At 37.6% G+C, this 22,656-nt stretch overlaps 1 protein-coding gene across 1 annotated transcript in view; it reads right to left on the reverse strand.

The window, feature by feature from the left end:
* The window catches only part of chl1b (cell adhesion molecule L1-like b), a 92,046-nt gene that overhangs the window by 49,200 nt on the left and 20,190 nt on the right, over positions 1-22,656 (reverse strand). The gene's annotated exons all lie outside the window — the stretch shown is intronic.

Consider the following 22,656-nt stretch of genomic DNA (forward strand, 5'->3'; position numbering starts at 1 on the left):
TACAGGTTTGGAACGACACAGAAATTTTAATTTGTGGTTGAACAATACCTGACACTGACGAAGGCAAAGAGCCGGAACGTTTGTCAACATTATCTCCTGTCTATAATAAAAGATTTTTAGAGTGCAGACCTTTTTTGCATTTTTTTAACAATACCTTTAAAACAGAGTTTCTCAACATTCAACATGCTTCACCAGAGATTCATATAAGATCACTGAAGATTTCTATACACTGTATCATATTTATTTTACATATAAAAAATGATAATGTCAGCATAATTTTAGTTGTAGGATAAACAAAATATGTATTCTCTTGTGTTTAAAGTGTTATAGGCTATAAACATTCAGACTGTGCATTTTCCACTATAATAAATATATAATAAATTTCTATAGCAATAGCAGTAGCAGTAGCAAAAAGTATTTATATACTTAACTCTTTCCCCACCAGCGTAAAAAAAAAAAAGAGAGTTGCCAGCCACCGCCAGCGTTTTTGATCATTTTCACAAAAGTTTCATGACCCCCAGATTATTGAGTTGTATGCATATCTGAACATGCCATTTATCAAAAGAAAGTTATCGCTTGTTTCTGCATCTTCTTCGCATGTGCTTTCATCAGGAGATTCAGTACTCTTTCAATGGATGTGTCATAGTGCCCCCTAGCGTATAACAGTGAAAACACGGAAATCTGGAAAATTCTGTTTGGCGGGGAAGCGTTTTCTCACAAATAATAGAAATGTGTGTGTTTGGCGGAAAAAGAGTTAAAAGAAGTTAAAATCATTTACTCAACCTCAAGTTGTTGCAAACCTGTATGAATGTCTTTCTTCTGCTGAACAGACAATGGGTAACCAAAAAGATGATGGGCCCCATTGACTTCCATAGCATGGAAAAAATACAATGGAAGATGATGGCTACTGTCAACTGATTTCTGAAACCAAAAAAATCGGTCACCATAGACCAACATTTTTTGATAACCTCTGACTTAACCTCTGACTTGAATCCACCTGATTGACAGCAACAGTTCCTCTGTACCTCACATATAGGACTAAACCCCTGGGGACCATGTGATTTGCCGACAGAGCAAATAGCACAGGGCTGGACATTGTCACAGACTCTAAACACAAAAGCCCCACCCCTCTCCCACAATGCTGAGGGTGGAACGGGCTCGCCTTGATGTATGATGTGGAAATGGGCGAATGGGTGGGGAGACTTTGGAATCGGGAAGGGTTGACATGTTTGCTTCAAATATGCTGATGTACGTGCCGCTGACGTATCTGTCAAATGGAAGAGTGCCCATATTGGTAAAGGAATAATTAGTCTTTCAGGTTTCCAGGAAATTTTGCCCTTCATCTATCAAGTGCTTTCCGTGTGAGGTGAGATCATACAATATGCCATCAATTAAAGGAAACATCATTAAACGTACAGGTGCCATACACACTCCTAATTAAAATTCAATTAAAATGGATTTGTTCATGTGTTCGCTGTTTGAATGTACCATTAATTTCATTATCTGTGACTCCTACCCATTATATGGCTCGGGATTGCCTGAAATGCATGATGGACTTTCCCATGTTCTTCTTTGTAAAATTATAGCTTGGTGTCTGAAAGACGTTTTGATCTGCTTCCAATCAGGGCAATTTATCACATAAGTGTGCTTTCGTAAAGCCAAAACCATTTTCACGTTTCCTGTTTAACATGCTTAGAATGATAATTGACTAACTGAGGAAATATTCATTCTGTAGTGTTCCGGACGTAAACAATCCAATGCATTTTTTTCCATAAGGAAATGCATTTTTAACGAAAACTTAAAAAAATTATTGTGAGCTACAATATTGTTAATCAGTGGCATGTGCTTTTGTTGAAGCCATTAGCCTGTATTATTTCATAAAAAAAAATGTTATTATAAATAATTGGCTTTAAATTCCTGATGAAAAGCTACATAAGAACTGTTGCATTGCTTAAGTGTTCAGAGTAGTTTTAGAATGTTGCTATGGGGTTGCCATGGTGTTTTGAGTGGTTGCTAGGGCATTACTAAGTGGTTGCTAGGGTGTTTTGGGTGGCTGGAAGGTGGTTGCTTAATTATCAATCATCAAAGTAATCATTCAATCAATCATAGCATAAATAGGTATGAGTTAAATACTAAGTAGGCTCCAATAACAGTAATGTTTGTATTAACAAGTAGTGAACAAATATAACATCTATTATTGAGGCTAAGCTGTTCTGCAAAGAGGGCATTCATCTGAACTTGGGCGGTAATGTGAACAAGACCCTTTAAATGCCCCCTTTACTGGTTGAAGGAGGGACAGAGGCAGGTTTTGGCAGGAAGAGAGGGTTGTTTGATAGCGTGAGCAGATTGCCAGACAGAGAGAACACTCAAAGCGCCACTGTGCCGATGCTGAACTGACGGGGCCTTCCCAGTACCCAGCATGTCCTTTTTAAGTGCTCGGAGGATGAAGCTGCCATTATGGCTGCACAAACAGAAAGAGGGCTGATGAACTTCATAGGAATGCTTCCTCCTGAAAGCAACAGGGTTGGAATAGAGTGGCGGGAGAGAGGGAAGAGAGCGAACGGGAGGGCAAGCTGCCAGTTCCACCAAGCTTAGTCTTCACGCAACCAGGCCGAAACAAACCTGACATTGTTTTGGGCACTGCCTAGGGGATCACATCCATTCTTTCTTTTTCCTCCGCTCCTCGATTTCATTCACAGTTCAGTCAGAAACTGCTCTCTCGCTTTTCCACTTTGGAGGATTCGGTTGAGGTTGTTTGATCTGTCATTATCATTTTCTACACCCTCTTGTTCTGTTTGTTCTGCTGCTTGGTAATTGAATAAACTATATATGGTTTATATACCAGGTGAGACACAGCGCCCAAGACCGATCTAAAGTATCCATCTAGAAATTTGTTGCCCATTCTCAATGGGAAAGCGTCCAAGCAACATCGCTCTGCAACATTGCCCGGCAATATTGCTCAAAAAAGTTGCCCAGTGTATCATCACCTTAAAGGGATAGTTCACCCCAAAATGAAAATTGGCCCATGATTTACTCACCCTGAAGCCATCCTAGGTGTATGACATTCTTCTTTCAGACGAACACAATAGGAGTTATATAAAAATAAAAAAATTCAGTAGCATATGGTATAAGAGTTAGTAAGCTTGATTCATTTTCTTGAATCAGTTCATCAAGTGTCCGTTTGAATGACTCAATTCATTATTTTTAAAATGTTCACAGAAGTGGCATTTGCCATCTATTAGTGTGGGAAAACATGCCTTGATTAGATTTTTTCTTTCTTTCTTTCTTTCTTTCTTTCTTTCTTTCTTTCTTTCTTTCTTTCTTTCTTTCTTTCTTTCTTTCTTTCTTTCTTTCATCTATTCATGTTATAATTTATTCATTTATTTATGTGGTGAAATTACAGTTCCTCTGTTTTAAAAAAAAGAACCTATTTTGATATTTGTTGAACATTGCCAAAAGGCTGAAAAATATGTCCAAACCTTGTCCGACGATAGATGTAACACTTCCCCATGATCATAACTGTACAGACTGACTGAGGAGAAATGCACAACCTACAAAAACCACAAAACAGTGAAGGGCATAGAACAGTGAAGCACAGGTGCATTCCTCTATAGGAAATAACCCCCCTCTAACCTTCAAGCAATGCTGACAACCTACACAATGAGCTCACCTGGGCCCTGATCAATGCCCTCCAGCATGTCAGGATGATGTATGCAGCAGCATTCAGAGTGTCTCAGAGCTGGTGCTAGGCTGAGGCATAAAGACCGCTGTACGACATGTGCTAGGTCAGGGGCAGGGGCAGGACGAACCCAGTTCACCAGACCGAGTAAGGATGGTCTCCTGCTGACTGAACGCTAATCCAGCGTGCAATGATTACTGAACTGAACTCTTTCCAGACCTACAGAACCGCCAAAATATGTTACTTTTATCATTTGAATGATAATTCTTCTCTGGTGCTTTATCTGGTGCTTTATGCATATACTATATCAGGATATGTTGTGAAACTGATATATTTAAGGGCTGTATATGTGTGTTTTTATCTGATTTACTATTACTTACTTTGAGTTATCACAGTTATGTATTGTGTTTGAATAATCTTCATTTGGGGGCTTTTTGTTAGAAATTATTTGGAATATCATCTAATTAATTTGACTAATTAGTTCATGTTTTTACATATTTTCATTTATTTTCACACTTTGTAAGTTTTCTTTGCTTCTCTGATCTATTTTAATTCTTAAGCTAATCTTTAGAGTAAAACAGCTGTGCTGATGCAAAAAGTTAGCATGAATTAGCTTGTTTGACATGTTCTTACCATTGATCGTGTCACTGAAATCAAACAACATTGATCAATGGCCCCCCATGGAGTGGTATAAAATGCTTCCCTAAGTATTTATTTTAAGTAAGGTCAATTTCCTCAAATAATTTATCAGGTAGATTTGCTCCAGAGCTCCAGAAGATCATTTGGTTTGCCGCCAAGTACCTCCTTTTGAACTCTTTCAAACATGTCATAATTATCGTTTATCTGATGTGTAGTGCTCCGTGAACTCTAACACCATATGTCATTCTAATAAACCCATTGTCTTGATTGCCTCTGTTTATATGCAATTCCCCTTAGCCTTGACATTTTAATAGCAGCTAAATTGTTTCCAGACGTAAGATTATAGAAGCAGCAACGTACAGGACATAATTTACTGTATGCATTCATTATACAATCTACAAGTGTGCCGAGACGAAAATATAGCATGTTCAACACAGCTGTTGAGAAAGCCATCAACTCAAAGCCATGCTCATGTTCAAAATGGAATTAACTTAAGTGTGTTAAAGTGAGGTTTGGGTGAGTCTTAGAGTGCCATATGGTTAACATAACTCAACCTGAGAGAGAGAGAGGTCGAGAGAGCTCAGACTCCTATCTGGCAGTCTTATTCACAGATGGCGCTTTCTGCAATCACTGGCATCAATGACCATGTGATCATTCTTCCTGATTACCCGCCCCACCTAAGACCTTGTGCAAACATATGCCAATTAAACAAACGTATTTTGCTGGGTGTCAAACAGGCAACTTGTAAAACTGTCTTATGTTTTGCTAACTTTATACTGCCAAGTGGTGTGGATTTAGCCCATAAACAAACTTTTTTTCAAAGTTCTAAATAAACCAGATTTTTGAGTACTTTTCACAAGAAAATACTATTTAAGTCTTTCTACTTAAAAATGTCAGGTTTAATTCAATGTTACTTTGTTATTATTTGTAAAATTAACTAGCAATATCTGAGTGAAAATTGTTTCAAATTAAATCCTAAACCTCTTTTTTTCAGTGTAGTTAGGGATGAACGATATTATATGGGTTTAACATCAGCCGATATTTGTGATTTTTAAATATATCTTTATCATGCAATATTTTTTTTTTTATATTGGCCAATGTTGTGAATTTAACTGTGCATGCTCATTTTTGCCCATTTTCACATTTAGATTACTGTTGTCAACATTTAGCACTCAGTAATTTAACGATTTAATAACACTTTTTCATATAATATGTAGAAGAAATGCATATGAAAATTGTATCTGTAATGCGCTGTGAGCACAGAAAACACAGGGTTACATACACAGAGGGTAACAATGCTGCGTTCAAACATGTCACAATTACAGTAGTCTTGAGATGACAACACAACACAACAGAACCCGGAATGATGTGTTTCTGTGACACCACTATCAACGCCTAAATGAATGGTGGTACAGTGGTCACGTAGTACAAATAGGAACACTCAGAACTGCTATCTTACAAGCTGTAATTACAAACTACAGATTGTTGTAAAACTACAACAAACTACAAACATGGCACTCAGGAGTCAGGACAGGAAGTAACATACAAAGTCCAGGGATAAACACTGAGAACATATGACAGTATTAAAGTAAATCCTACACTATTTTTTTTTTTATTATTATTATTTTTTTCAGTGTAGTTAGGGCTGAATAAAATAAGGGTTCTAAACCAGCTGATATTAGTGATTTTTAAATGTATCTGTATCAGTCAATATTGTTTATATATAATTTAACTGTGCATGTTCATTTCTGCATGTTTTTTTTTACCATTTAGGTTACTGTTGTCATCATTGAGCACTCAAATAATTTAAATAATGATTTAATAACACATTTTAATGAGATATTTAGAAGATTTCAAATTGACCTTTAATTATAATGTTTCAGTGCCTACATAAAATTTTATAATGAAAAAAAAAAGCATTTTAAATGATTATTTATTGAATTTTTATTTATTTATTTATTTTAATATCAGCCATTTATTGGTTGTACCCTTATATTGGCACTTTCTTGCAATGCATCTTTAAAGGTAAAAAATAGATAAATTGCCAGTAATGTCCTATCTGATGGGCAGTTCCTTTACAGCTCTCTTTATTGCCCCAAGTCTCTCATCTAGTTGACAAGTCGGGGTCTTCCTGAAACCCATTTTAATCATGTTACCCCAGAAATCAATAAACTATTTCCCCCTGGGTCAACTTCCACAATGGAGAGGGTCTGCCATCCTGAAGTACTCTGAATGTGTACTCAAGTCGTCTGAATGCAATACAAACACAAAGCTGCGAAGACAAATTCATTAAAATAACCTCAGAGTCTCTTACAAACGAATGGGTGTACATGGCAACCTATCCCCGACTAAACCTCCTGTGCATGTACAAAAAGCTTGATGGACTGGTTTTCAAGTTTCCAAACAAAAATAAATAAAAAAATAACCCGGTCGATAGTAATTCCGCAGGCAAAGTGCTTCACTGACCATCATCACATAAAAATTCTATCATAAAGCACTCCAGGTGGAATCTATACTACTTCTACAGACACCGCAGTTCCTGTTAAATCAGATTCACAAGTGAGATGCATGTTTCGTGGAGGCTTCCATATCAATCCTTATCTTCCTCTTGTCTTAATAAGATAAAACACAGCGGTTAGTAGGCTCATGAGCTAATGCCTTTTAAGGAGAGAGGAAGCAGCGGTCCGTCTTTGGAGGCTGAGGGGTTGCGGTAGGGGAATGGAAGGGCATGTTGTAATACTGTTCTAATCCTGCAGTGGATAATGTATCAGGGATCAGCTTCGCATGAGCAAGTTTCTCCTGATGAGGTGGAGGTCTCAAGGAAAGCAAGGTGTTGCATTGACATTCGGGTCACAGTGGTGTATGGCTCTGGAATGCACAAGTGTTCTTTAGTCAGTCCACGCAGGAAAAGTGTGGAGAAAAAGGTAAACTTCCCTCAAAGCATTTTGCTCTTTCAGTTTATAGAGAATGCTTGAGAAGATTCACTCTAATTATGAGAAAAATACATAGTAGGATACATACCATAGGTTATGAATATAGGATAAAGGTAATTATGTTTAATTATAAAAGTATAATAAGGAATTCTCCGAAAGTGCCAGGGGCAACGATAAAATTAAAATTCCAGTATTTCTTAGCCCCAGGTACAATCAATTGTGGGAAAGACACAGTCTCGTCTTTCTCAGCAAGGTGCAATTTTTTTCCTCTCCCCAAAGCCAATTAACAAAGAAGCCACAGGCAGAAATTTATAAGATGTATTAGAAAACTGCATTACTATGCAAATGTACCTACTGACATCCTGAGATTCATTAAATCAATCAGTTACACTGAAAGCAACAGAATCTAATGACTAATCACACTCATTTTAGAAACTTGTGGAAATTTAAGAACTGAGAAACAGAGGTGATTTTAAAGATGTACTAGTCAAGAGAACAACAAGACTATGTGTATGTGTGGTATAAGTGTCCTTGACTGCTTCCTTATATCATGTTCACATATACAGAAATGTTACACTGCATTGACAACCATCGCTGTCACTCAACACTGCAATTGAAATGAAATGAAAATTGCTTCTGGTCACTGCAGACCACTGTAAATGTGACCGGCCCTTTAAGAACATGTTCTTACTGGTTTAAAGGTGCAGTAATGGATTTCTGAGAAACACTGTTGATATCTGAAGTCAACCCAAACAAACACGCCCTTTCCTTCATTGCTCCGTCCCCAAAACACACAAACACGCAAGGCAACAAGTCTCTTTATCATTGCTGAAGCAAAGCAAAATAATGCTTCGTGAAAAATAAAGTGAAGATGATGAACGAATGACAAGTACAAACAGTGAACATACAGTACACAAGAGTATACAAGCAAGGTTTCTTTGTTAGTCAGCAGCAGCACACCAGCTCCAGACAAACAATGACACTCAAAACTGCTCAATTCTGATTTATTGCTCAAATCTGATAATTTTTTTGTGTGGCTCTTCACATTATCTTTATCTAAACGTGGCCAATATCAGATTTGAGTGTGACCAGGTTACGGTCCTGAACTGACCAGTGACCCGTATGTGCAAAAGAACGGTAACAAAGACGGCAAGCAGCATGCTGTCATACGGAAGTAAACACAGCGTTACTGAAGTCAGCGTTTACGCGTTCATTTTTAAGTTGATGTGCCGCGAAAGCCAGCCAATTTGTGCACAGGCAATAAGGAGGACGCAGATGAGGATGAGGAGAAAGAGAGCAATGTTTTTCTTGTACAGTTTTTCCTTAAGTTTAGCTTGTTTAGAGCTGTCACCGTAATACTTACGAGTATAACAGCTCACCATCCCTCCACCTCCATCTTACATATTTAAAGATCTGCCGTATGTAAGATCTTTGGAGTGATGTCCATCAGCGCAGAATTGTGACGAATGTCGATCTAGAGTGACGTAAAAGTCACATGAATTCCGATATGACTGTTCAGACTGAGGTCGCATTGCAAAACATCTGACCTGTATCGGATTTAGGACCACATGTGGAAGTTGCCCAAATCAGAATTGATAAGATCAGATACCATGCAGTTTGTGCTGTTTACATCTGAGTTGCATATGAGCAATACAAATAGAATTTGGGCCACTTGTGCCTGCAGCGTGTGAATGTAGCCTAATATTAACACAGTACCTAAAGCTCTTGCCTGATCATACCACTTCTTTGTCCAGTAATATTCCTTTAATCTTTTCTATTTTGTAATGTCTCTCAGCCATCTCTCTTTCTACAGTCTTTCTTCAAATCTCCCTCTTGCTCACTCTCTCTTCTCCCTCATCATGTGTGGACACGCCCCCTAGTGCTGATTGGCTACAAGTGTGTTGCGGTGCTCGGCCCAATCCACTTTCAACAGCGTTACTCGAAAATCACTTACTGCACCTTTAAGACAAGACACTACAAGTAAATAAGGTAAAACATGTTTAAAAAAAATCTAATAATAGATATCATCATACTTTCCCTAGTTGATTAATCACAGTACCTTGTCAATTGTTTGTTATTACAAGTTTTCGGAATGTTATGTTACAGTATGTTTAAATAAGCAATTTATGCATTATCTACTTAAATATGTCCTAATTTGCATAACTTTTACAGAAGATAAATTTAAACATTGGATAAAACCAGTTGCTAAATTCTTGTTTCATTTTGTTGACATTAGAGTGAAATGTTTTTACAATGTGGATTTTGGATATCTTATCACTCCATAAATCAGGGGAAAAAAAACATTTATCATGAATATACTAAGTACCATGGTACTAAAATTAAGTCCATACTGCTTTAAGACATGTAATGTAATTTCCCCCATTTGTACTGTAGTAATGTTTCCCTTGAGATACACCTAATGCAAATGTACATTAGAACATTCATAACAGGCTATAATTTTAGATATTCTCAAATGCTTTTGGTAACCGAGCCATCTATGTTTTACGCTGCAGATACATTTGAGAAGTCATGATTGAAAATATAGCAGCACCTGCAGTGCACATCTGGTATTTGTGAACCCCCTGGGCCAAAAGTGCAGGTTTCCTTACAAGCACTCTGGGACATAGACATATAACTTTGTAATTGTCCACTTAAGCCATTTCAGAAGGTAAGGTATCATGTAGTTTTATGGTCCACATGCTGAGTTCCTCCTACTCCCCCAAAAAATCATCCTAGCTGGTATATTATATGACCCTAAAACAGCTTGAGTGTAAAATTCTACACCGTATCTTCTCCACATTGTGTGATAAAAAAGAGATTGCGTTCTTACACAGCTTATTCTGTAAATCTCAACAGTCTTATCCACCCTGATGATTTTAAATAATGTAAAGTAATCTCCAAGCTCAACATATGTAAGAGGCTTTAGAGTTTCTCATTGGCGGCCTGCGGGCCACTCTCACAGATGACACATAGCCTGTTTCACTCAAGAACATTGAAACGAAAGTTATCTTTCGGGATGCTTGAAAGGAGAGCCACGGCGTTAAAGAGCCCAGTGAAAAGAAGGCTTTTACAGAGGCGTCTTTGTCAAACTCATATCAAAGGCTGCGCCTGGAAAGTGAATAGTTTAGCTTTGTGTTTGGCAGAGCATGGGTGGGAGTTTGTTGTGGTGTGGAGATATCCCTGTGTACACGCAGAGGTATTGAAAGAGCTACTGGGAAATCTCCAACATTTTACGGCTCTTTATAAGAGTGTCCCTCACCGCATGATATCCTGGTTTGACATCTTTAAAGGACCTTGAATTTAAGTCCAAAGCCCAATATGGACACGATTAGTTATCTAACCGATGCTTGAATTATAATTGTTAGCGTATAGGACAGCTATGATTTCTCTGTATTTTTTATTTATTTATTTATTTTACATAGATGTGAGGTCTGTTGTCTGGATGTGTATGTTATGGCGCTTTTCCACTGCATGGTACGGCTCGGTTCGGCTCGGCGCGGAACGGTTCGGCTCGCTTCGCTTTTCCACTGCGTGGTACGACTCGACTCGGTACGGCACGGTTCGGTTCGTTTTAGCTCGGTTGCTTTTCCACTGCAGTTAGTACCGCTTCAAAGTGGGTGGGACTGATCGTTATAGTTGCCGCCTCTACTGCCATGACATCATCGTAAACGTGCCACATTTCAAACGCACAACACAGGAATAATGGAGCCTATCGAGGGGATGGTGTTCTTGATTCTCGGCATGTGGATGTTTTTAACTGCAAGACGGAGAAATGTGTTTAAAATGAGGCTGATGGCAGCAAATACAATGACGCTGGTAGTGACAATTCTGTCTGACCAATCAGTGGTCTGCAGTGTTTTCACGTCACATTTTAGTATCGGTACGGTACGCTTGGAACCTCAACAGAGGTGGTACCATTTAAAGCGAGCCGAAGCGAGCCGTACCGTACCGTACCATGCAGTGGAAATGCGCCATAAGTGAGCCGTACCGAACCAAGCCGTACCGTACCATGCAGTGGAAAAGAGCCAAAGTGTGCCGTACCGAACCGAGCCGTACCGTACCATGCAGTGGAAAAGCGCCATTACACAAGGTCATGTGCTTTGAATGTGTGCCATGAAACCCACTGATAAACCCAGCAATACTTTTAGATATAATAATGTTTACATGTAATTTTGTACGTGTGTGTTAGTATTATGAGCTAATGAATTGAATACAAAAGCATTATGTATATAATTAACAAAGACTGTCAATTAGTTTATATATATATATATATATATATATATATATATAACATGATTAGAACAATATTAAAATTCAAATTGAGCACAACTTCTTCAAGGAAAAAGTACATTCCTGTTCAAATAGGGCTTTAATGTTTGTATGAATGGGACACAGTCTGATCTTTTTATATCCTTTTTACATGCATTAATATACATGCAATTATTATTACATCTACTTTTCATTTTATTAATAATTCAAAACCAGTCTGACAATAAATCTTTTTTCTAAACCTTCAAATAACAACCTTAAACCTGTCTCATAGTGGCAACACATTACCCACTGTATAATTAATGGATATTACCCGCCAAAATGAGGACAATATCAAATACGGGTGCATTCACTGGCATCCATTCAGAATGTTCTGTCATTGTTCAGCCTAAGGCTATAGCTTGGTGCCAACACATTGAGTTCAAGCCATATCCTATCTTCATTAACACAAGACCTCCAGCTCTCGGATACAATGTCATTTGGAGAGCAGATGTTAAAACACTGATAGTGTAGCCTAAATATATTACCCTTCTTGATGACGTCAGCAGCCTCAGCCGAAGTGTGGATTGAATTAAGGAGTGCTGAACGAATTCGATGAATGCTGGTCAGAAGGTTAAAGTGCGAAGAAGGGTTATCTCAGTTGCAATTAGCATGTGCTTTGAATGGAAGCTAATGAATGGCATTCTAGAGAGTCTTTGTGTAATTGGTTTGAAGGACATTGTGTCCTTGCAATAAGTCTGTTTCTAGACCAACAATACACTGGGTTGATAATCTAATTTGAAATCTGATCCGAAGACTATATACTCGATTTTACTTGATTAGGAAATGAACGTTAGCATAGGATGTTACGCCTACATGTCGTTAACACAGAAATGTAATTTGTATAAATGGCTGCTTGTGTCAATATTATACAAAAAAACAACAATCAAATCATCTTATAAGCATAAAAGGAATGTTCAGGATACAATACAAGTTAAGCTCTAGGATTTTTATTTCAAAGAAAAAATATTCAGGTGCTGTCAGTTTTCACAGGAAATGGTTTCAACTGGACCCTCAGTTTGTTAAAACAATTTAAAAAAATCATGTTAACACTTTCCCTGCCATTGACATGTTTTCACAGTTTTATAATGGAGGGGCGCTGTTACACATCTTCCGAAAGAGTAAAGCATCCCCGGATCCAAAAACAGGCAAAGAAGAAGATCTGTGTAAACCAGAAGGAGCAGATAGAAGATTGCTTACGCACAAGTAAGCTAACGTGATCATCAAACATTCAACAGCATTTACATCCCAACGTTGCCGGATGAAATGTCGAACCCATGAGGAAGTATACAGCTGTTCAAGTTTGGGGGCTGTTGATGGACTCGATCCAATGGATCTATGTTTTTATCATCACTCTGAAATGATCAAAATGTATATTGTATGTTCACATATTCATACGGCGAAACCTTCTGGGGGCTATGAAAGTTTTCAGAAAATTATCAAAAATGCTAGTGCTACCTGGCAACTTAAAAAAAAAATGCTGGCGGGGAAATGCACGTATGAAAGTCATGGGGGGGAAAAAAACGGGAAAATTTCAGGATTAACTTTAATAATCACCCACAATTCAATTACACCATGTTTTAAATGCATTTAAATAATATTGAGCTGTATATAAAAAGTAATTGACATTCTTTTCATTGCAAAAATGCCTCCTTTATTCAAATTTGATTTATTATAGATTTTTGCGCACAACAAAGTATTATTTACCTGGTGCAATTAAAGTTGTATAAAAAATGGACCAAATTTTCTTTTAGAGAGATATTTTCTTGTGATCAAGGCAGCTGTAATTTAAATGATTTTCAAATTATGGATAAAAGATTCCAGACACTTCATGTGGTCAAGCAGTTTTGGCAGAGGCATGTTCACATGTATTCTGAAGCATTCCTTTAAATACAATTATTTTATCTTTTAAGCAATTTCATGTAGACTTCCTCCTGCTTTCACATTGTATCAGAAAATGAAAGAGATAGATGGACATTGCTTTGAAAATGGCTCTCTGTGACTTTAAGGGCATGTATTACTATACAGCTGAGCAATCATCTACCCAGCATTCTCTAAAGTGCTCATTGTGTACCCTCCGACAAAAGACTTCGAAGATGAAAGCCATACACAAAATAAATATAAGAGCGGCAGGAACTGAACAGATGTTGCAAGACATGAGTAACGTGTTGGTCTATGGTGGAAAACAGAAAAACGTGTATTGTTGTAGCCTGATGATAAAGTCAGCAGTAAAGTGTGTGGAGAATTGTTTACTTGATGTAAGACTCTTTGAAACCACCAGACGCTCTTATGCTTGAGTAGACACACCCAGTTGCTTCCATGTTAAACTTTCTAAAAACGGCATCATCAAACAATGCAAAATACCTCAAAAAATATGTTTGCCCTCTTGAGTGAATTGAAAAGGGAAAAAATAGGTTAGGTCCCTTGTTGACACATTAACATTTATATATGCTAAGAGAAAGCTTTGAGTACTTCAGTTCACTGAATAAAAGACATTTGGATGAAGGAAATACCCTGCTTAGAATATTTCACATTAATATTCTACAATTGACTGGCATGCTTTTTTATCCAGTGTATGACAGATGAAATGCACACAACATGTGAGCGCAGAAGACAGCTCCCCATGAGTGTTTGCCAATGATGTCAGATTTTCATTGTTGTTATTTCAGAAGAACTGTTCACTTAAATGGAACCTAATGGCACAATGAAAATAAGGAAAAAATGCATTGGTAAAAATTCAAAATATATTGGGATATATTTGCATAGTCCCTGTGATGCTTTAAAAGGAATTTTAATTAAATAAAAATATATATTTTCTAATTCAATAAAAATGCATTACAATATTAAACCCATCAAAATAGATTACCTTACTGTATTTCATAAGCAAACATGCAAAGAGTTTGCAAAATTTATTAAAAAGTTAACATGACTTAAAATCTCAGGGGGAACTATAAGTAAATCATTGCGATCACAGGAGTTCAGCTGACATAGAAGGTTGAGAAGCCCTGATCTAGAGTGTGGGAATGCACACTCATATATTAAAATAATGTAGTCATGTTCTCTGGAGGGCAACTGCAGCCCACAGGACTGTCAGACAGAGAGCTTTGAAGTCTAGTATCAGAGTTCCAACCTTTTATATTTTAGGAAAATTAGATTTTGCTCTTGCATTTAGCACTTAGAATATCAAGTTATGTAGAAACTTGCTAAGCTCATTTCAACGAAGAGCTGGAAGGGGCAAAAGTTAATCTGGGGCAGCAGAAATGAGCAGAGTCAGGCTGTGATCCTAAATTCACATCTGCCTTTCAAGGAAGAGGAAGTCTTGGTTTGAAGAGGCCCAGATAAGGACATAATTACTTTGACTTTCCATTTCGTGACTGAATGTTAAGCTCTCGTCAAGTGCGCAAAGCACTTCTTCTGATTGCATGGTTTTCAAAAGTCAGAGAAAATGGGGTACGGGCCGGGGCTACCTGAGTATGACTGAGCCACCAGGTATTGTTCACATCCACACTGAAGTTTCTGTTTCACTTGTTTCACTGTTTCATCAGGAGTAAAATTATTCTGGTTATAAATCTGTGGAATGATTTAGGAATGTTGAAGAAAAATAGTCACCTATATCCTAAATAAGCACCCTTTTCAAGTATGATTTGTTAAAACAAAACTTGTTCCCCTATATTTGTCAAACTAAATGATGTGAATTTTTTTGTTCTCCACTTAAACCAAGAACCAAAACCTTAAATTGGAAAATCCTTTTAACCAACTTAAGGTTTTGGCTCTTGGTTTAAGTGCGTTTTTATTCTATTTGTCATTTATTTCAGAAGTTCGCCTGCCCATCCAGTCTTAATAGTTAATGGTAAAAAAAAACAAAAAAAACCTTGGCTTGCTGTCTGAGCTATTTACTACAAAAAAGTCTCATCATTTATGTAATAATAAATGTATCACTAAAATAACAAAAAAAATACCTATATCTGCTATAGCATGAATAAAGTTTCAGCTTTTTCAAAGTGAAGAATGTCACCAGACCCCTCACCACCACAGGAAACCAATAGTCTTGTTTTCGCCCTGAAAACACATTCATGTTTACCACAGGACTGAGGCACCACACGCAAGACCCACTGAGGCCATATTGTGACATGGGAACCCCAATAAAAAAAAAAGAAAAGATGTTAAGAGCCAGGGGAATTTGCATTTTGGAAGGCGCTGAATGAAAGTATTTGTTCTTCCTGTTCCTCAGTGAAAGACTCTGTTAAGCCTAAAATGGTTTATAGATTCTTGCTCATAATCAGAAGTCAGGATTATGTGGATGATAAGTCTGACAATTGATGAATGTTTGCCTCGTTGATACTATTAAAGTCAGGCAGTAAATTAGGCAAGGTGTTTTTTTCTACTTTCCCCATTAGTTCATCAGTCAATTACGTTCTCTGGCAGGTCGCTTGACGTGTCCTAGAAACGGGGGCTTTATCTTAAAATTATATGGGGAAAATCGCAAGCGAAAAGGACAAACACTTCCTGGCTGTTTATGTGAATGCAAATGTCAGGCCTTTTCATCTCGCTCTTCATAGAAATAGCTTTGAGGTTCATAAGGTGGCAGTATTTTGAATTCCACTTTAATGGTAGTTAAAGTGCTTGTTAGAACAGAAAGCTAAGGATGTGCATTGTCCCTGGTGAGTTTGGGAAAAAGGTTCATAGGAATTCTAAATGCTTATACCTAACGTTACCATACTATATCAAGAATTAATCAACAGAACATGATACACAAAAATAGTATAATTTTATAATTAAAATTACCAAAAATTGACTACCGTACTGACTTCACAACACAAGTATTTCACAACACACAATGATACTTAATAGAAACCAGTAACAAACTATCTAACAACCACTTAGCAACATGCTAAGAATACACCTTTGTAACCATCCACATAGCAACACCCTGGCATAACCCATAATACACAAGCCGTTTTAGTTACACAGGCAAAATCTATCAAAATCTTTTCTGCTTGTATACTGTATCACCAATTTAAAATTTAAGTCAATTGCAGTCAGTGAACTTAACATTTTACCAAAACACAACAATCTAAAATATACAGTGTTTTCAGTATGTCTGGCTTGAAAAGGCACAGCTCTTTGTAGAAAGTCACACATGATGTCATTTCCATGCTGATGAATAAACCCATCCACTCAGATGACATGGTACACTTCCCCATTATATTCCACTTTCACACCAAATAAAACGTGCCCCACCACCACAGTGTAGTTTTTAATGGATTTGATCCCGATATCTGTTAAGAGCTCTGTAAGAGACAAGGCCGACATCCCGTCGGACTGCTTTTGGCACTAATGGTGGTTGCTATTGACCTGGGATGCAAACCCACGCTGTGTAACACAGCAGGACAGTTTGTTCAGTTGAGGGCAGCGTCACACCCTATATCGCCCACAGCTTTCATCCGACAACATCCAAAAGTTCAAGTCAGCAAATCTGCTTTGTTGTTTCACCCACAAAACATGCATAATTTATGCCGTACCTTAGTAACCAAAGTGATAATGGCATGAAAGGTTGAAGATCCACCTGAATTTACATTTGTGAGGATGCTTTGATTCTCATCATGATCTCAGATTTAACATGAGGTTAGTGGGATAGATCAAATTGATTGGAATGACTGCAGACTAGTTATTCACTCATCGAAAAACCTGAGAGAGGACCCATGTGATTCTGGAAATGGTCCATCTTTAACTGCTGACAGGGTAGGGCCCCTGCCCTTTAGATAAGAAGATTACAGAGTGATTCAGAGGTCTAGCAGATTTATTGTGCCAGAGCTGAGCCATTTAAAGGATAGATGGAAACTCTCTCTTTGGAGGATGCTGCATTCAGGTTTTAATATCTCCCAAACCCAGCTGTTAACCCATCAAATGTGACAGGTGTACGAAAAAAAGAAAATAGAGATTTAACCTTAAGGTGACATCTTTTTTAAGCACAGTTGGCTCTGTTTTAATCAGCATGTTGGTTAAGTACAACGTGACCAAATTCTTGTTGCATTTTAAAGATATATTTTAGTCAAAAATCTATCCATCCATCCATCCATCAAACCCAACTTAATTTCATATCGGTTTGGAACAGCATGAATGTGAGTAAATATTCCATTCTCTATACCGCATTTGCATTGCAGGTCTTGATGCCCAATTCTGATTTGTTGACTATATCCAATTTTTTGACGACTAGCTTACATCTTTTACAAGGGACTCATATCCAATATCTGCATTTACACTATACTCTTGGCGAAACAACCCAAGGTAGGCTTACTGACCTGGAAAAGCTTAGGCTGAAAAGGAAGTAAAAATGGCGTGATTTGCAATGGACATAGACAAAATGATAATGCAAGCTTTTGCTTTTCGCACCATCTTTAAAGGTCAGGAAAACACCAGGTTGAGTCTTTGTCCTCGATTGCACCATTGAAAAGAGTCATGTGATGTCAGGTGCCCAACTGAGTTGACGTCATTCGCCACCGTCGCTTTTTCAATGACGTATGACTCACATTGACAGGGGAATATCTGATCTGTCCACTTTCAATGGACCGATGCAAATGCAAGTATCTGATTCATATCAGATTTATTTCCACATACTATGAATGAGGCCTGCAACTGATTTGAGAATATCGGAATCCATGTGCTTTTTTTCCTGCTTACAAGTTTGTGGGTTATATCCAATCTGTGCCACATGGGAGGAAAAAAAATGGAATTGGGTAAATTACCATGTAATGTAAATGTGGCCTTAAATAGGGTGGTGGTAATGCTGGAGCCTATCCCAGTGTCTTGGGCCAAATGTAGGGAAACACCCTGGACAGGTGGCCAGTCCACCACAGGGTTATACATTTTCCAAGCAAAACATATGTCCTGAAGGAGAATGATATGAGAAATGAGAGACATCACAGAGAAAGGACAGAGACAAATGAGCAATGACCCTTTGTTGATAAAAGACAGAAGCACCAATGAAGCGAAACCACAGAGAGGCATTATGTCTCTGATGCGATCACACACTATGAGGGGTCACGTATCAAAGGAGAGAATGCCATTACTGGCACAGTGTCAGGCCTTGTTCTGCATGGCAAAGCTGCTTATTGATTAGAAAAAAAATATTGATTAGTGACAATGAGCAGCCACAGGCTAATCATAATTGATGCCTCATTGCTTCAGTTAACTGTTTCAGGCACAGACACAGACTTACTTTTCAAGCATTATATTTTATCACATGAACTGGTAACAAATGGGTATCCAACTAAAATGTATAAGGGATTCAGGGTCATTTTCAAGTGGGTTTTGACCACTGCTTTTAAAGTGGCTCAAAAAGTACTTGGTTTGGTAGAATGCAAATCCTTACAGTGCACTTAGTGTGCATTTATTTTGTGCATTGATTAGCATAAAATTTTAATTTCTTAAGTAGTGGGAAACTAACTACTTAAGAGTCTTTAGAACTGTGTGGTATACAGATCAGAGTAGTTTGAAATCTCATTTGTCATTATAATACTGTATGTATCAGCATTTTTGATATGCAATTTGGTATTTCCTATATACAGAACCTTCACATTTTACCAATGATGTTTACCAAACCACTTTTAAATTAATATTTTATTATATTTTATAGTATTTGTTAAATTTTTTTTTATTTTTTTTTTACAAATTCTCATTTTAAAATGTTACATTCAATAACACTTACATAAAATATGAAAATTCTATGAAAAAATCTAGTTTTTAATAAAATAAACTAGATGAGATTGTATCTGGTATAATAGACTTTATATTTTATATTTTGTATTGAATTTTGTATTTTGTACTACTCTGCAATGACAGATTTTTTTAACTTATTTTTCAACTGTTTTTACAAGTTAAAAAGTACAGTATGAGAAAATACCAGTGCCAGTACAGTAAGATAAAATACACCTGTATTGAAGATACATTCTCTGAAGTCTTAATATCTTGTGTTATGTCTCAAGTAAATTCAAAGTGTTTCAAAGATTTAAAAATATTTTTACTGAAAAATTAGACACATAGAACTATTTTACGACACACAAATATGTACAACTACGGCACAAGAATATATTCCTGAGACAGGAAATGTACCAAATGAATGTGTGCAAGTGGAAATGTTAACTTGAACTCTCCAATGTACCTTATCTAAGCATTTGATGAAGAATACATGGTCTGATCGAAGTGGACCAAAATAAAGAGTTTATCCAATACTTCAGATGCTAAGGAAGAGATCCATATGAGCACTTTTAATTAGTTTAATAGGTTGCCTTGCCCTCTCAATATCTGACCCACTCACTATACAGCATTACGGCTGCTTGAATCGATCAACCGTACCAGACAGCAGTGGCTAAACTAAGAGTAACAATCAATGGCATTGCTAAGTGCGGGACAGGCCAAAGCTCTCTCATGGTTTCTGGAGCTGCAAGAGTTAAATCAAGCTCTCATTGATTGTGTGGGCTTCAATTGGATGGGGGAGGGAAGAACTGGTGACTAATGAACTAGTGGATTGCAGTCAAATAAAACCAATGCAAACTTTAGTGGGAGTACACTGTGCAATGATCAACTGCAATGGGACTCATGCAGATAATATTTTGATATAATATAAACTTTGTATTTTTACTATGGTAAATGGAGTTGATTAATGCGTATTGTCGTCTTGCGTATTGACTCGCTCCATTTTCAATAGTGTTGCCGACAGCATGATAAATGCACATAGCATTTTTGTATCTACATGTTAATGCCATTTGTGGGCATGCAGGATCTTTCATTCTGAACCGTTGTCAGCACTGACTATGAGACGATGGAAGAATGTTTCTGAGTAATTAGGAGTCTGGGGGAAAAGCGACTCTAGGAGTCTCTCGAAAGCGCCCTTCCCCCCGCTCAAACACAGCCTACATTGGCCACCCCTCCTCCCTGGTCCAAACGCGTAATATTTCGAACGGTAAACAAAACCATCCACTCTCCCCACAAATGAAGATAAATGAAGACTAAAGCCCCTATTAGATGGCTGGTAGGGTTGAGGAGAATGGGCAAAAACTGCCGCATAGGATGGGCATGCTTCCTTCTTGTGGTTGTTCCTGGATACCACCAAAAGCTAGCGAAGGAGCATCTCATGGCCGATAATTCATAGTGCTATGGTCTTCTCGGTCTCAAATGAGCCAGATAAAACTGCAGTGCTTGCAGAAAGGACGCTATAGGGTTTCTGGGCCTTTGGTGGCGTTTTAATGATGATGGCTGCAGAGTTTCTACTTCGTGGTAGCCCTGGGATTGCATACCCCCACTTTGGCGAGGAAGGTTGCTGATTGTGCTGCCTGTCTTAATTCAGGACTCAAGCATCCAAGGAAACAGGAAACTGTGCCTGCATATCTGTGATGCAGCATGCATCGGATGCATTTCTCACTGTCTCTGTTCGTCTTTGACTGCGTGTTCAGCTAGTACTGATTGTGATTTAGTATTTGTGCCATCCCTGTGGTCACTGGTGCACTTTTCATGATTAAGTATTCTTCCCATTTTCAAATAGAGAATCGATCAGACCAGCTAATTTTTTACTCACTTAGTGTTTATTAGCTGATGCATAAAGATCTCCTTAATATGGCCTTTTAATTAATGACAATGTGCAGAAAAAAATTCAATCTAAAAATCAAGGTGGGGCATTGTATGAAGCAGGTAATTAATAAGGAGCAGTTTTTGATAACATCTGTTCTCAGAATGTGTTCTTTTCCTTATTTTCCCTAAAGATATGATTGTTTTCCAAAATCATTCAGATCTTGCCAGCTGCATTCTCAAATTCCATTTCCTTTACAGGCCCTTTATTATTACATGTCTATATAAAAAAATACAAGGGAGGAGGGGTTTCATTTCTGGCAGTGTGGAGAGCAATCATCTTGCCAAGCTCGGAACCTTTATGAATTCCCAGCGTATCTCCTCACACCAGCTGTTTTCCATTGATAACGGCAGGTAGACACGGCTCTTTCAAACCGTTATCACCCCCCCTCCCCACCCCCCTCCTTTTACGGTCTGTTTAGGGTGGACAAGACCAAGTGGACAAATACGTATGTTCACCAATACATGAAATAAAATCATATCTTGCCACTTTTGACACACTCCTATTTACTTTGTTCTGAACGGTAGTGGATGAGACAAATCCATTTGCAATGCCACATCTCCTGCAGTTTTAAAACTGGGATGAAACTGCGTATGTGATAATATGTGAAGTGGGGTTAATATGGTGACAAGCATGGTGGTAATGCATTGAGTGATAACCTGAAAACTAAGGTCTTTACACCGATGTGCTAGGTGCCGCTATGCTAATCTGCTTAAGCTGATGTATCCCAAAAAACTGTGGTTTCGCTCTGCAGATGGATGATATTTGTGTTCACCGGTCTAGTGAAGGTGAAGTCTGTCGTTAGCATTCACTGCTAGGTGTGGTTAAGCTCACTGTATGTCATCCACACTTCACAGCACAAAAGCAATTTGGTGACGTGACTCCACTGCTAATGCTAAATTACTCACAGCAATGTCCAACGCCAAGGCTATTTTATTATTTACACTGCAGTTATAGCCAATACAATAACTATGTTAAGATAATGCATTATTTATCATTCTACATTATTTAATAGACTGGTACGGTAGTTATGAATAGAATATCATAAGCTCATAAATCATATACTATATGATTTCACACCTTGCAAACAAGTTGATAATCATACCTCAACACAAACTCAGAATTGTCTTTCTAAATACACATTACTGGACTTACTGTGCACGTTTTACTAAATAATAAATATCCAAGCTGAAAATGTTATAATAAAGAAAAATGTATATTACAAAGTCAATATCTTTCTAATCCATCTTGAATTATTCAGTCAAATGACCTTTCTGATACACATTTGGTAATTTATTCTGTAAATGTGTTTCTATCGTAGCATATGCACGTCTTCTGACAAAATAATTCTTACTTCATGTGAATTTTGCAATATTGTATACATATTATTTCCATCCAGCATTTTTATGCAAAATGCCAAAACTTACATAACATTATGTGAATGGAAAATTGGTTATAGCTCCATCTTATAA

Source organism: Leuciscus leuciscus (genome assembly GCF_965113295.1).
Source record: "Leuciscus leuciscus genome assembly, chromosome: 14".
Classification (NCBI taxonomy): domain Eukaryota; kingdom Metazoa; phylum Chordata; class Actinopteri; order Cypriniformes; family Leuciscidae; genus Leuciscus; species Leuciscus leuciscus.